The sequence below is a fragment of the Rhipicephalus sanguineus genome, chromosome 8, assembly GCF_013339695.2.
Source record: "Rhipicephalus sanguineus isolate Rsan-2018 chromosome 8, BIME_Rsan_1.4, whole genome shotgun sequence".
NCBI classification, from domain to species: domain Eukaryota; kingdom Metazoa; phylum Arthropoda; class Arachnida; order Ixodida; family Ixodidae; genus Rhipicephalus; species Rhipicephalus sanguineus.
The window spans coordinates 129,258,396-129,272,012 of NC_051183.1; positions in this window are offsets into that span (position 1 = coordinate 129,258,396).

The window sequence follows — 13,617 nt, forward strand, 5'->3', positions numbered from 1 at the left end:
CTCGCCGCTGCTGCTCTGCGCATTCGAGAGGGGTGACGTCGTAGCTCTTCCTCTGAAACGCGGGCTAGACATGCCGAAATTCTCTCCTGCGCAACGCCGCGATGAGCTCCAGCGCATGCGCGTCCCCTCCCCTCCTCTCTCCTCTCCAACGCTGCCTCCTCTCGCCCGCCTGTCGACCGCGTTCCCCGCTCGCCCTGTGAGAATTAACGGCCAGGCTAGATGGAAGATACGACGCGCGTAGCGTCGCTCTTCGCGTTCCACGACGCGAGCTCGGTAGCATGCCCAACGAACGCCAACGGAACGCGATCGTGCAAGTGCCCCGGCTTCGCATCTACTCATGGTCCCCTTTAGCGGGAGATGGTGTATTTGACAGTGCGCTGGTGCCGCTTGATAGCGCCTCTGACTGGCGTTTGCAGGTGGGTAACGCCATGGAGAAGGAAAGCGCAAATGCTGCTCAACGGCGCAGATGAGCCGAGAAGCTTATGTCATCGGATCCCGAAATAGTTGCCTGGCAATTAGCGCTTCAGCGTAAGAAGAATGAAGAGAGGAACGCTAAACGTGCTGCGGAAAGCTAAACGTGCTGCGGAAATCTGGAAAGCTCAGGGGCCGAATTCACAAAGCTTTCTCTTGCCTGCGCAATTTCTTAGCCACGAATTCTCGTATCTCGAGGGAATACGATAGCAATGGTACGAATTTAACTTACTCGCCACTTTTGAGGGCAAGGAGGCAACGCGAAAGCCGATGAAACGACAAGGAAAGAAAGAAGTGGGCGCAGGTGATAGCAAGGCAGCACGCGAAGCGTCTAGCATCGAGGGTATACGATGATAGCGAATGTATTTTCGCCTGATTTTCACTGTATCTCAGCTGCCAGTTCCGGGCGTCTGCTACAGCGCTTACGCGTTGCAGCAGACGTCCTGGGGTCTTGCGCGAAGCCAAGTCCCCAGGACTTGGCTTCGCGCCAAGTCCTGGGGAAAGGCACACACACACAGTGTGTGTGTCTTTTAGAGAAAAGACACATAGAGAAAAGACACACACACACAGTGATGTGTTTTCTCTCTCGGTCTCTGTCGTGTTGCGCAGCTCCGTGCAATGCCTCTGTCAATGGTTCTAAAGAACTCCAGCAGGCTATCAGTTCTGAGGAGAGGGCAAAGCAGTAGGCCTGCGAAAAAATTAGGGCAAATACATTTGCGTCATTAAGGGCTACTCTTCCCTTTGTAAGTACTTGAAAAATTTAAACCCGAGTTTATTCTTTATCAACAGCAGTTAAAGTATAGATGACAGGTGGACAGACAAAAATCCGCGTATTCGGCTTGACTAGTTTTGTGCCCTAAGTAGTAATTGACAACATGTATGACAATACGTAGAAATACCACGCACATATGTAAAAGTATGTACAGCCACAAGCGAAAGCTTGGTTATGCTGGTTTGAAGTCGACTACTCTATTCTACATATTCGACAAACGCAATCTGTAGAAGCAATGTTACACGGAGGAACTGTCCTATAAACTTATTTTTGCTGGTTGGTTGTATAGTTTTCAACTTCTTGCTCAGAACTGTACGTTGGAAAATGAAACATCTTGTTTGAATGCACACATTTTATGTAAGGTTACATTCATTTTTGCACAGTAGGAAACGTACTTGAGAAATGAAAATGAGATTGAAAAAGGAGAACTAGAAAGCAAATAGCAAAATTCTTATAAAAGATACAGTAAACAAAATAACGTAAGCTTTTGTTTACGATACATGCATACAGATACATACATACATACATATATACATACATACATACATACATACATACATACATACATACATACATACATACATACATACATACGTTGAGGTGTAGTTAATAGGATGAACTGCTATAAAACAACAATGCTGATACACTCAGTCTTGAGCACATGAGGTTTCAAGGCAGTAACGTACGAGAGAAATCTCTCACCACTTTTATGTGCTAACTCGGCATTTCTCGAACCCTCCTGGAACAATTTTATGCATAGTTCCTGCTGCTGCCCACTCACAAGCAATTTTTATACATTTGGTGGGCGGCAGCCCACGACGTTATATAAGAAAAGAGCCCCTGACAATGTGATGCCAAGGAAAAGCGCAATGCATCACATTTTGGTACATGTCTGCAACATGGCACATAGTTTATTTACATAGTCGGGCACATTGACAACACTATAACAAGCCATGTTAGGTGACGTGGGCTGAAAATTTGGCACAGGTCGGACAAATTCTGGACCAATACATAAATGAAACAATTCGCTGTTACTAAGCTCCTCGGTACAAAAAATGCTGTTGACATGTCAAGACCCTATTGCTTCTCCTGAAAACACTCCTAAAAAATGTTTATAAGTGTGCACATTGAGAGACTGCTGTATAGCAGTCTCTCATACCGCTCGAAAAATTTCAATGCACTTCTGGACAAGGCATGTGATGTGAAGCTTATGTGCCTTGCATGTATATCTTGCTGCTGGCCTCAGCTGCAATGTTTATCAGCAGAAATGTGCAGAATAACATTTTATAATGTACCACGATGAAGTAATTATGTTTCAGGCGCATAAAACATGGACAACAATAAAATAATTTAAAAACATTTACCTGGCACAGTTTACAGAATCTTAAATACATTTTCATGGAGCAATCAAAGCTTCTCTGATGATAGTAGTAATGGTTATCAGCCTAGAAATTTGTTTGAAGTCGCCAGTTTCAAGATTAGAGTATACCAACAGCCTTCTTCAGGCTAAACCATTGTACAGACGCAACAAAAGGCATAAGTAAATGCTATAATCACCCTACAAAAAGCAATACATACTTTCAGCAGTAAAATGAGCAAAGCTGCATAGATGATAAACTATTTGCAGAGTATACAATTACATAATGGAGAAACCTATGGCAACAAACACTATATGAAAAAAAATTAAAACTTACACAGTACATGCAGAGAGGGTGACTGTTGAAGAGCACAGACAGGCGACGGGATAACATTACACAGGTGCTAAAGCTTGTTGGACGTACTAGGAATAGTGACGCTCCTCTTGCATCTAAATAATCCGTGGAGAAGGACTTTTCAGAGCTTATATAAACAGAAAATCATTTGTGCTATACTAATGCGCGTATCCTGAACGACTATATCGACCAAGTGCAAAATTACCCGCTTCAATGGTTTCATTCTTGCACTACCAAACATGAAAACACGGTTTTGGTTGCCTACCATGGCTGCTGTTTCTAATGGCAGTGAAATGCAGAGACACACATGCACTTTGATTTACGAGCATGTTAAAAATTCAAGGTAGCCGAAATTAATTTGCACACTACTACTACAGTGTGCTGTACATTAATGTCAAGGTTTTGTATATTAATGCAGAATTTAATTAATTTTGAATCCTCAAGTGCAAGGAATTGCTGAATGATGCACTGCTCAACAATTAAACTGCAGCTGTGCAGATTCTCACCATACAATTCAAACTGTTCCAGATATCACAATGCATTCTGTCTGTTGACGTGCACATTGAACAGCAGGACACAGTCACTGGTAGTCGCTGTCTACTTGTTGGCCTTGTGCGTTTTGTCCGAGATATACTGTACAATTAGATGACAGTGAGGCACCTGATCCCGTGGTACTGCTGGAACATAGAAAAATGCAGATGATTGTTACAACCGTGCTATGTGTAAAACTGGACAACTGATATGTGCTAGAAACTCCAGCTCTCGTATTTTCAGAAGCCGATGACAAGTATTAAGAAATATTAAAAACAAAAAAAGGTCTGAACATAGAGCCACCAACAATGAAGTCTTTGAAAAATATTTTATGATATAAATGTATAACTACCATGTTCATTTTGAAGGCAACAAACTTCTGCCTAATAGTGAGACATAAGCCAATAAAGTATCTTCTATTTCGACTTTACACTAGGTGCAAGAAGCCGACCACAAATGAGTTCACTGTGCTACACTCTAAGAAAAAATGAAGTATTTGGGGAGTATTGCCACCCCACAATTACAATCGTCACCCATCTCACGTACTTTCCTCGCTTTAACACCGCGCGTCATTAGAGTGACAGCATTCATGATTGGAAAGTGCCAAGAGCCAGGTTTTCAAAAACGAAAACCCGAGCAAGCAAGATTACGTTATTGTTGTGTGGCAGAAATACTAAAAAATACTCCATTTTTTCTTAGAGTGTACTCATGTATTGCTATGTTACAAGACAACAGCTATTGTTCATCACTTTAACGTTATCTAACATAGCCACGTCATCATACAGTGTGCAGGAACAATTTTGAAGACTAGAAAGCACAAAGCACTTGCGGTTTATGTGTGTTTTTGTTTCTCAAAGCCGTTTTTCCTACCAAAAGTACACTTTGAAAAAAAAATGCACTTGATTTGGAGAAATGATTGTGAGCAACAAACGCACTCATAATCCACAAATGCATGTTAATAGGCTCTTATGGTTTCCACAAACACTCACCATCATCACTATTGCTGTCAATGCCATGCCGGACGGATATGCTGTGTCGTGCTCAGAACACCAAAGGTGCACTGTATCACTTGTCTTGCATGGGTGGGGGCTGCACTGCACTGCTGCTTAGATGGGCCAGCCACGGACAGAAGTGTGAGCACCCATGGCTCTCAGGCATAGGGAGAGTCACCTTCAGAGATCAACAAGCGTGTATTCAGGTCAAATACGATTTGTAGAAATAACCGTGCGACTATGCAATTGTGCTGAGAACATGTACGACGGAAATGCAACATATGCAACAACATTGAAAAAAAGATGAGCTTTTTAAAAAAATGCGCATTTACTGCTCCTGTGTTGCCTGAGCTCTTTCTCCCTGCATGTTGCGAACAGCCAGGCGATTTTCACCCACTTGCTATTTCCATACGGAGCACTTGATAGAGTGAGTGCGTCACAAGCACAAGAGCTCAATAAGCAATAAAAAGTATTTGTGCTATTTCAAAAGCACAACTTTCCAGTCTCACATGTATGAAGTAAAATTCATAAGCTGCAGACTTTACACTTGCGACATTGTCAATTCCATCATAGTTTGCTTCTCCTTAAGTGTCCAATTAGCATTGGCGTGTGAAAATAATAAAAGAATCCACTGTTACTAACAATGTTTGGGTTGTGAAGGTGTGTACATTAACCGGTGTTTACTGTACCATCTGTACTTTAAAAAAACTAACCTAGCAACCAGCCATTAGGCAGTTTTCTGCCCTTGAAGCTCCCAGGCAGAGCACAGTCCATCCAGATGAGGCTGCCATGCGTGCTTCCAGGCCCCTTTGAGGTCGGCTGGATGATGACACCCCTACCGTTGCAAAAGACCTGTACATTTAGGGAGCACAAGTCCTTCCTATTTCGGTACATGTGCTCCAAGTCATAAGGTGGCTTTATTTGCAGTGCTTGCAATCGATGGATTCCAGGACCTTACGAAAGTCTGCGATCTGTGAAGAGGCCAAACAGGATATATTCAAAAAACTATCATTGAAAGCGCTCTTAATATATATTTGGCAGTAGCACAAAAACAATCACTTAGTCAAAGCTATCAAATATGCCATATTCAATCTGCAACAAACTGAAGCCCCATGTAAGCTTTACATACCGTAACATATATATGTCCTGGTAAAGTATAGTGCTGCCACAGCAGTAATCTTCTATACAAGTAATTTTGCAATATAAAGGGAATCCCTGAAGAAGTGCTACATGGCTCCTGGAGAATAAATTTGCATCAGATATTTTTCTCTCAACTATCAAGCGTGGTAAACAGACAAGCTCCTCTTAATGACCAGATAATAACCTGCTTAACCCAAATCATAAACACTGCTGGTGTACTTGCTCATATTCGAATATATGTATATTGGCCATATATACGTATATACAAAGCGGTAGTAGTACATTTTTCGTACTGGAACTTAACATGGGGTGACATTACATCTGCTGGGATGAAAAACTTACAAACGTACGTTATAGCGCTACACGAATAACAACGAAATTAGTTGCGCAAGTTCAACTCACCGATGGCACAACGATATTAGCAGCCGTCAGCGTCATCGGGAATCGAATGTGCTCTGCAGCCACAGGCAAAAGACGTCAGTGGACTGGAAGCTGCCGTTGACGTAGAAATGCAAGGCTAGCAAGACGTGTACGTCCACTGGTGAAGCGTGACCAATCGCCGTGGGCCGCTGTAGTCAAGGCTCCAGTGCCGTGCAAAAGCGACAGGACAGATGGACTCGAAAACCTGTAGTTAGCCGGTGCTGGTCTAGGACTTCATCCAAGGCAAGGCACCAGTGAGAAGTGTGTTCTGTCCGAAGCGAAGCGTGACGTCCACGCGCTTTCGCTGCCAGGTACAAGTCCAAGTTTTCACCGGAGAACAGTCAAGGCGTACTGCCAAAGCAGCCACACTTACAGCAGAATGTCTCGGCGCGCGACTTCGGTTCGACACGCTATGACGTTCGGATTACAGTTATCACAACAAGGAGAAGAAACGAGTTAAAAAAGAAAGCGCCAAGCCCAGCGCCAAATCCTTAAATCCCTCATAAAGCACCATCGCAACTTCGTAGGGCGAAACACGGTTATCAACGCTTTTAATCTTCTGTCACACGGGCACAGCCTCTTCACAAGTCTTGGAAATGTCAACACAGCACCACTGTTCACAACGTACATCGTTTCACTCCCGAACACTGCATTTGCCTGGACTGCTTACAAGAAAATAGAAGCGCAAAGGGCTAACCCGTGGCGAAGCAAGAACCAAATACAGAGCGTAGTCGTACTTCATGCGTTACCGCGCGATCACGGAATCACTCAAGTAACGTGCCGAAATGTTGTCAATTCGAAATGCCGCACTGCACCTTACTGAGACACTGGAAAGCGAAGCAAACGAACTGTTACCAACACTCAAACACGCACTGCAGGCTCCTCGAGTGCTCGTTACCGTCGGTACACAGGCGCCAATCCCCGCTTCATAAACACACCGAGGCACAGGCTTCGCTACGCTTCACCGCACACCAAGAGACACTGCCGTCGGTCTTCACACGGCTTGCGCGCACCGAAAAAGCAGCGGTATTCACAGCACATCCAGTTGAACGCTGAAGGAACCCTAGCGTTTGCGAAATTGGGCACCGACACATACCGACACATACAGTTTACGGCGCCATGTTGTTTTCGCGAACTGCGCAGCAGGGGAAAGCGCTAAGAGAGCTCACAAAAAGCTCTTGCGCGTTTTTCACGGCGAGATAAAAATTTATCTTATGTGCGAGGGGGAAGATATGACGAACACGACAGGAGCGCGCGATGAAAGCAGTGTTTTGTCAACGTCATAAGATGACCTGATGTGGAGAGTACTGCTTCCCAACCAATCACAAGCTGCGCCTCTCGCCCAAGCCGTCGTCTGCTAGCGTTTGTCGTCTGCTACGATAGGAGCCTGCAGCGGGGGTTTCGCCTTGTCTACGCGATGATTTCCAGGTCGCGCTGACGCTTCTGAGAACAAAATACATATATGAGTGCGTGAAGCCACCTTTAATTGATATTCTCACGCCAAGTTAAATGGCAGTTAATAATCAAAGGGACATGAATTCGGCAAAGGTTTGTTTATACTCGACAATCGTGAGCATTCGCACTTATTTTCGATGTCATTTCAAATTACTGGTGCCACTTCTTTCTGACTACTTGCCATATAAACGCGTTCCGTTTCGGTTTCCGAACAATGAAGGTCGAAAAGCTCGATTTGTTTGTGATTTGATGCATAATCACGGACATCTATAATATGCTGTGATTTGCAATGCACGAGCTCGCTCTGGATCGGCCCAAAGTGCATAGCGACAGCTGCAATTCGGAGATCGTGCCTATTGGTCAATTAAAGCCAATCCAACTAGACAAGTTATGGAATCACATAATAGGCTTTAATAACGGCTATCTGAAATGCTCCGCTCAATTTTATTTCCAATAACGTGCAGCTGATGTGCTCCTCTGAACCTCTTTGGTGGTAATTTCAACCAATGCTGCGTACATCATCATAAGTTGGAAGTCTCATTGGAGGAAGTAGGACGCAACACAACAACATAACAAAAAAATGTTGACCAAATACCGCGCCGTTTTCGACTTCATCGACCTTTCATGTAGAACTTTGGTTTTAATCCAATGACAAGCCTTTGCATGCATACTTTTTCGCCATTGACACCCAATAGGCTTCTTTAATTACCGCGAGTCTCAGGTTATTGGACGACTGCGAGTGCCAATACTGTCCATAGCGTACAAGCGAAAGAACACACGAAACTCAAAGCGCCGAAATAAATTAAAACGTACCAGCAATCATCAAATAGCCTTACATGGCCGTGAATTAGCTTAAAATCAGCCGCGGCACCTAGCTACCCGCCGCACTTGCACGTTCTAAACAGCCATATTGTTCGTAAGAGTGGTCCGGACCACTCTTGGGATTTCCTCGTAGCCACGCTGTTTCTGCGCAATTTTTTTGCTTCGTTAATCCACTTACGAGCCTTTTTCAGTGACGTCACCAAATATAGCAACTGCATCACCATCGCTGGCATGCTCCTTGACAGTCGCAGCGCGCTTTACCGCAGCGGCCGATGTGATAACGACGGCTCTTACGACATTTTTTCGCTTCGTGAATCGACTTACGCGACAAAATTTCTCTTACGCGACAATTTGCTCGTAAGTGAGCTTTGTGAATTTGGCCCCAGAATAATCAGCTGAACCTTTGCTAACGCTACGTATATCCTGGCATAGCCGAGCTAAGCCACTGCAATTTTTTTTTATGTAGCGGCCGTGGGCGTTTTGTCGGCGTTCTCTGTGGTGTACTGCCTGTTTCTGCGGGACGGGCATGAAAGTTGAAACATTTGTACGGGCACGAGAGTGGCGGTATCATGAGCCAGTGCCGCATTAACGTTTACTTGGACGCGGTAGAATAAATGATCATAATGAGGGCTCGAACGCGCCGGAACATTACTTTCGTTTCCAGGGCTGGCGTCTGCTCGAAGCGCTAACCGCGGTGACAGGAACGCATGGGAAAGGGAGACACATTAGCCCCGCATCTCGCTGCAATTCACGAAAAAGAAACGAAAAAGACGCACACATTCTTTTTGTGTGTCTCATTATTTCTCTCAAGTATTATTAATCTGTTCAAGCAACAAATTACACAAACTACACATGTCGTGTAAAATAATTATCGCATTGTCACGTGCTACTGTTGGCCACGTCAGAGCACAGTCGTCTACGTAGAGGAGCGACGTCACAGCACTACAAGCTACGTAGGGCCATTTTCTCATGTACGTCATCCCCTCATTCTCTAAAGCGCGCGCCCGCGAGAGGAAGGGCAAGCAGCGTTCACCTTGAAATTTGACCCATTTCCGCGGCACGTAGCGTTACAAATTTTGGCAGACGTGATCGCGAAAGCACAGTGTATGCATTGCGCTCGTTAGCTCAAAATTGTCAAACCGCGTGAGGGGCCCTTTAAAGAATAGGAGTACTATAAATACTCTACTGAAGGAGGGTAGCGCGCCGTCCCGCAAAGATGGGCCAGTGTGTAGTATCTAAGGGATGTCGATATTGCACTGCAGATGGAGCCAAATGCAACAAGGCGAACCTAACCTGTCAATCTTGAAAGCCATCCTGCTGGATCCGGTTTCATTTTGAAGGTTTGGCTACCTATACGAATAGCTTTACTTGCAGCCTACACTACGGAAGTCACTGCTAGAGAGAAAATTAAGTTTGCATTCCATCCTTTAGGCAACCGTTTACAAGACAAAGCAATTGATTCGATTACTGCTGCTTAAATGTATCCTACGAATTGCTATCTCACCAATGGAAATGTCACCAATCAATGGCCAGGTTCAATCAAAAGAAGCACTGACATCTATAGAAGCGAATGAAGAATGAAGGATATAATGAATTATAGCAATATGTACGAAGTGTCTGCTTTTGTAGTTGTTTAAGTGACGCGTAACCATAAATTTTCATTGCAGGTTGCGACCTTCATTCAGGAGTGGCATCCCCAATGCGTCTTTCATCTTCGCAACATTCGTCAGCGTCTGTAACGGCCCACAGCAGCCGCATCCCGCTGCCACACAAACGGGTCAGCATTTAATTGCAGGAAATTTCTCGTGTGTACAAGCCTTCACTTCGGCTTTACATCGTGTCCAATAGAGGACTTTTAAATGCGCCAGCTTTTATATGTACACTCAACAAGAAAACTTCCGTCCATCGTTTTGTCAGGGAAGACGATCATCGTCATAGGTAAATAAATGTATCAAACAAAATCAGCTTTCTTGGTGGTGGGTCTTCTAAAGAGACTACTTTCGAAAGCAATTGGCCTAACTACTGTCGAAAACACCCACGCTTTCAAAATGTTCTTATATCTGAACGGCATGAGTGCTTTCCACCTGCGGTGGAAAAACAAATGTATAAGTGCGACACTTGATTTCTCGAAGGGCCTAAATGAAATATATAGTGGTTGTGGGGAAACATCTTTGTGCGACAAGACTTAAAGCCGACATCAATTATTCTAAATACAAGGGATGCTTGTACATTAGGATGATTTGATGCTAAACTCGCGTTTTGTCGGTCGGGGCGAGCGCATTCGTGGAGTCGTTCGCGGTTCTGACAAATGTCATAAAAACCAGTGCTGGGCAGTATCGAAGATACACGTATCTTCGATACTATCTTGGATACTCTTTGGGTATCTTGTATCTGTATCGCGATACGTCTCGCAAGACGTGTATCAGTATCTGTATTTCCGATACATTGAAGAATGTATCATGTATCTTATGATACAAGATACTGCGATCATCGCAACAACGCGGTGCGAAACAATAAACGTTGGTTGAACTCCGCTTCCTAAGCTGATACTGCTCCCACTAAGCCACCAGAATGAAACTAAAGACAATGACCTTATTTTATATTTCCGCAAGAGTTTTCCAGCGAGGTCAGATGATGAGCTCTGAGCATCCCTATTGAGGATGCAGAGTCACGTGGGGGCGCTCGCGTCGTCTCGAAAAACGCGCGAACGTCTACGCCCAGACAGCATTTTCTTTTCACGGTTTCCTTCTTTTCTCTTTAGTTGTGTCTCTGCTATGGGACTTGGCTCTTAGCTACTACCCTGTGCCGCGTGCTCCAGTGCATGCGGCGTCTTTTGCACAAATTCTGATGCCGCTGTAGTGTCGTTATCGAAGTTTATCTTGCGTTTGCGTCGTTACGAATTCTGAAGGATGCAAGAAAAGGGTTGCTTTGCGTCTCGTGGCTTTCACACCTCAGCGATTTGAAGGACTTCGTCGATGAAAGTTTGACTTACATGCAATCAGATTGACTTATTTGCAAATAATATTCTAATAGCTATAGTATCACCGGTACCGATGGTGGATTTAACAGAAGAAACATTCACATAACAGAAGCTGCCTTGGCGTACGTCTCCTTTTCTATTATTCAATGAGTTTTCAAAATCATAATTCGATTATTAGCACAAGTTATTTCTCAGCTGTCCTTTTCCATCCCTTACATTACCTATGTACTCTGTATTGCTTTTTTCGGGTCTGCTTACGGCAATATGTCTTCGACGTGCCGGCAACGTAAGCGCTCTGCTTTATTCTTACTTTTAGCTGTCTACATTATTTCTGCTACTATTTACAGACTTAGATTCTGCTTAAGTTTACTGTTATGTCAAGGTGACGTTGAGAACAAAAATATAATTATCTGCGCGTGTTTGGAGTATGTAGTAACAAAAGTTTTGCTTGCTGCTTAGTAATATAGCGAAATTGAGTTTTCATGATAATAACGTAAATTATTAGAAGCCATCTCAATGATGTTAGCAAAGGGATTGAAGAAACATTGTGTTACAAAATGCTCCGTTTTTCTAATGAGCGTCTGAACGAGTCGGTTTACGCTAATTTACATAGGCACTGAATTTTGTGTGGTCTTATCTTAAATCCGTAATTTTCACGGCTATTATGGGTTACCCGCCACGGTGGTCTAATGGTTATAGTGCTTGCTAGCCTGTAGGTCGCGGCGGCCGCAATTTGATGCCCGTGTGTTTACATTTAAGTTTTGAACACCACGTTGTCGAAATTTCCGGAGCCATCCACTATGGCGTCTATTATTACAATATCGTGTTCCTATACTTATTCGCTGTGTTTGATACAGAACCGCTTTTCTATTTTACTTGGTTATATTTGTTTTCTTTCTTAGTCATCCCAAAATATTTTTACTGTTACTAATCACCAGGTGAATGGAGCTTCAGTGGCAATATAGTGTGAATAGCGGCGGTGTCCTGCGGCACTTCATGGAACTATAGAACACGTGTGAAACGTTTTCTGGGTTGCAGATGTTCTCTCATAAAGGAAAAATTCTTCAAAGATCGCGCATTACTGAGTACGTCGCTTTACGCCAGCCGATAAGTAGAACATAAAAGTAATTGCAGTTTTATGTCCTATACGTAAACAAGATTTGTCGCAAAGAATGTCGCTACCAGCGTTCTCGCTGATGCACACCTGTCCGGTCATCGGGTATTGCGAAAACCGTGATACGCTTGCGGGCAAGGTATAACTTAACAACGGTATTTGCACGATTGTGCGGGGGCTTCTTATTGAAGACGGCAGCCCGCTAGCTCGCCGCAAGCAGAGCATCGACTCCACGCAATTACAAAAGCGGCAAGCGAAAACCATTATCAGCGAAATGTATAAAGAGCTGTTATGGTAAGCAGCTAAAACAAACCCAGTAAGTTGATTCGGAACAAAACTAATATACATTCCTCAAGAAATACAAAACTTTGGAGATACTAACACGCATTTCATTCAAATAAAACAAAATTAGTCGCAGTTATTAAACATTCAAGCAAACATTTTCATGCATCGGCGTTTAGTGCTACACAACCCTATATACAGATATATAATAAATTTCCGAAAGTATCGAAGTATCCTAAGGTACAATTTGAATGTATCGCATCAGATGCAATCGCCGCTGTCGTATCTTGTACCTGTATCTCGATTCCCTCTTGCCTGAGTATCTTCTATCGTATCGCGATACAATTCCAAAGTATCTTTGCCCAGCCCTGACATCGAGCATAGGGAAGTACACTTATTCATGTATAAATTCACTGATGCTCATGTGGAAGGCGAGTTTCAGCATAAACATACACGAGTATGCGGTAGGACATGAGTATACGAACATGAATGAGTACTTGAGTCATATAAGCTGTGAATATGATAGTGAGTGAACCCTTATGAGCGTCTGTGTGTCGTAGAGAGACGTGAGTACTAAGAAAATGAGCGATTACAATTGCGCCTCAACTGCCTTTCTCCAGAAATTCTATTACGCCTTCGAATTCCGTGGATCACCATGTGATCGCACGCTGATTTTTGCGCGTGTTGGGGCCAGTGCATCTTGCATTGTGCATTATGCAGGCAGAGGCGTAATTCCCCTCATCGCATGTCACTGCCGATCATCGATCATTAGCGTGCATCGTGCAACACGTCCAGATAAACAAGTTTACGATCCCCGCGGTGCGCTAGGACACTATTTAAATAGCCCAGTGTGAACCGCACGGTAAGACTGTATGGTGAAGCTCCCCAAGAAACACAAGAATACTAATAATAATGAGAAATAACAT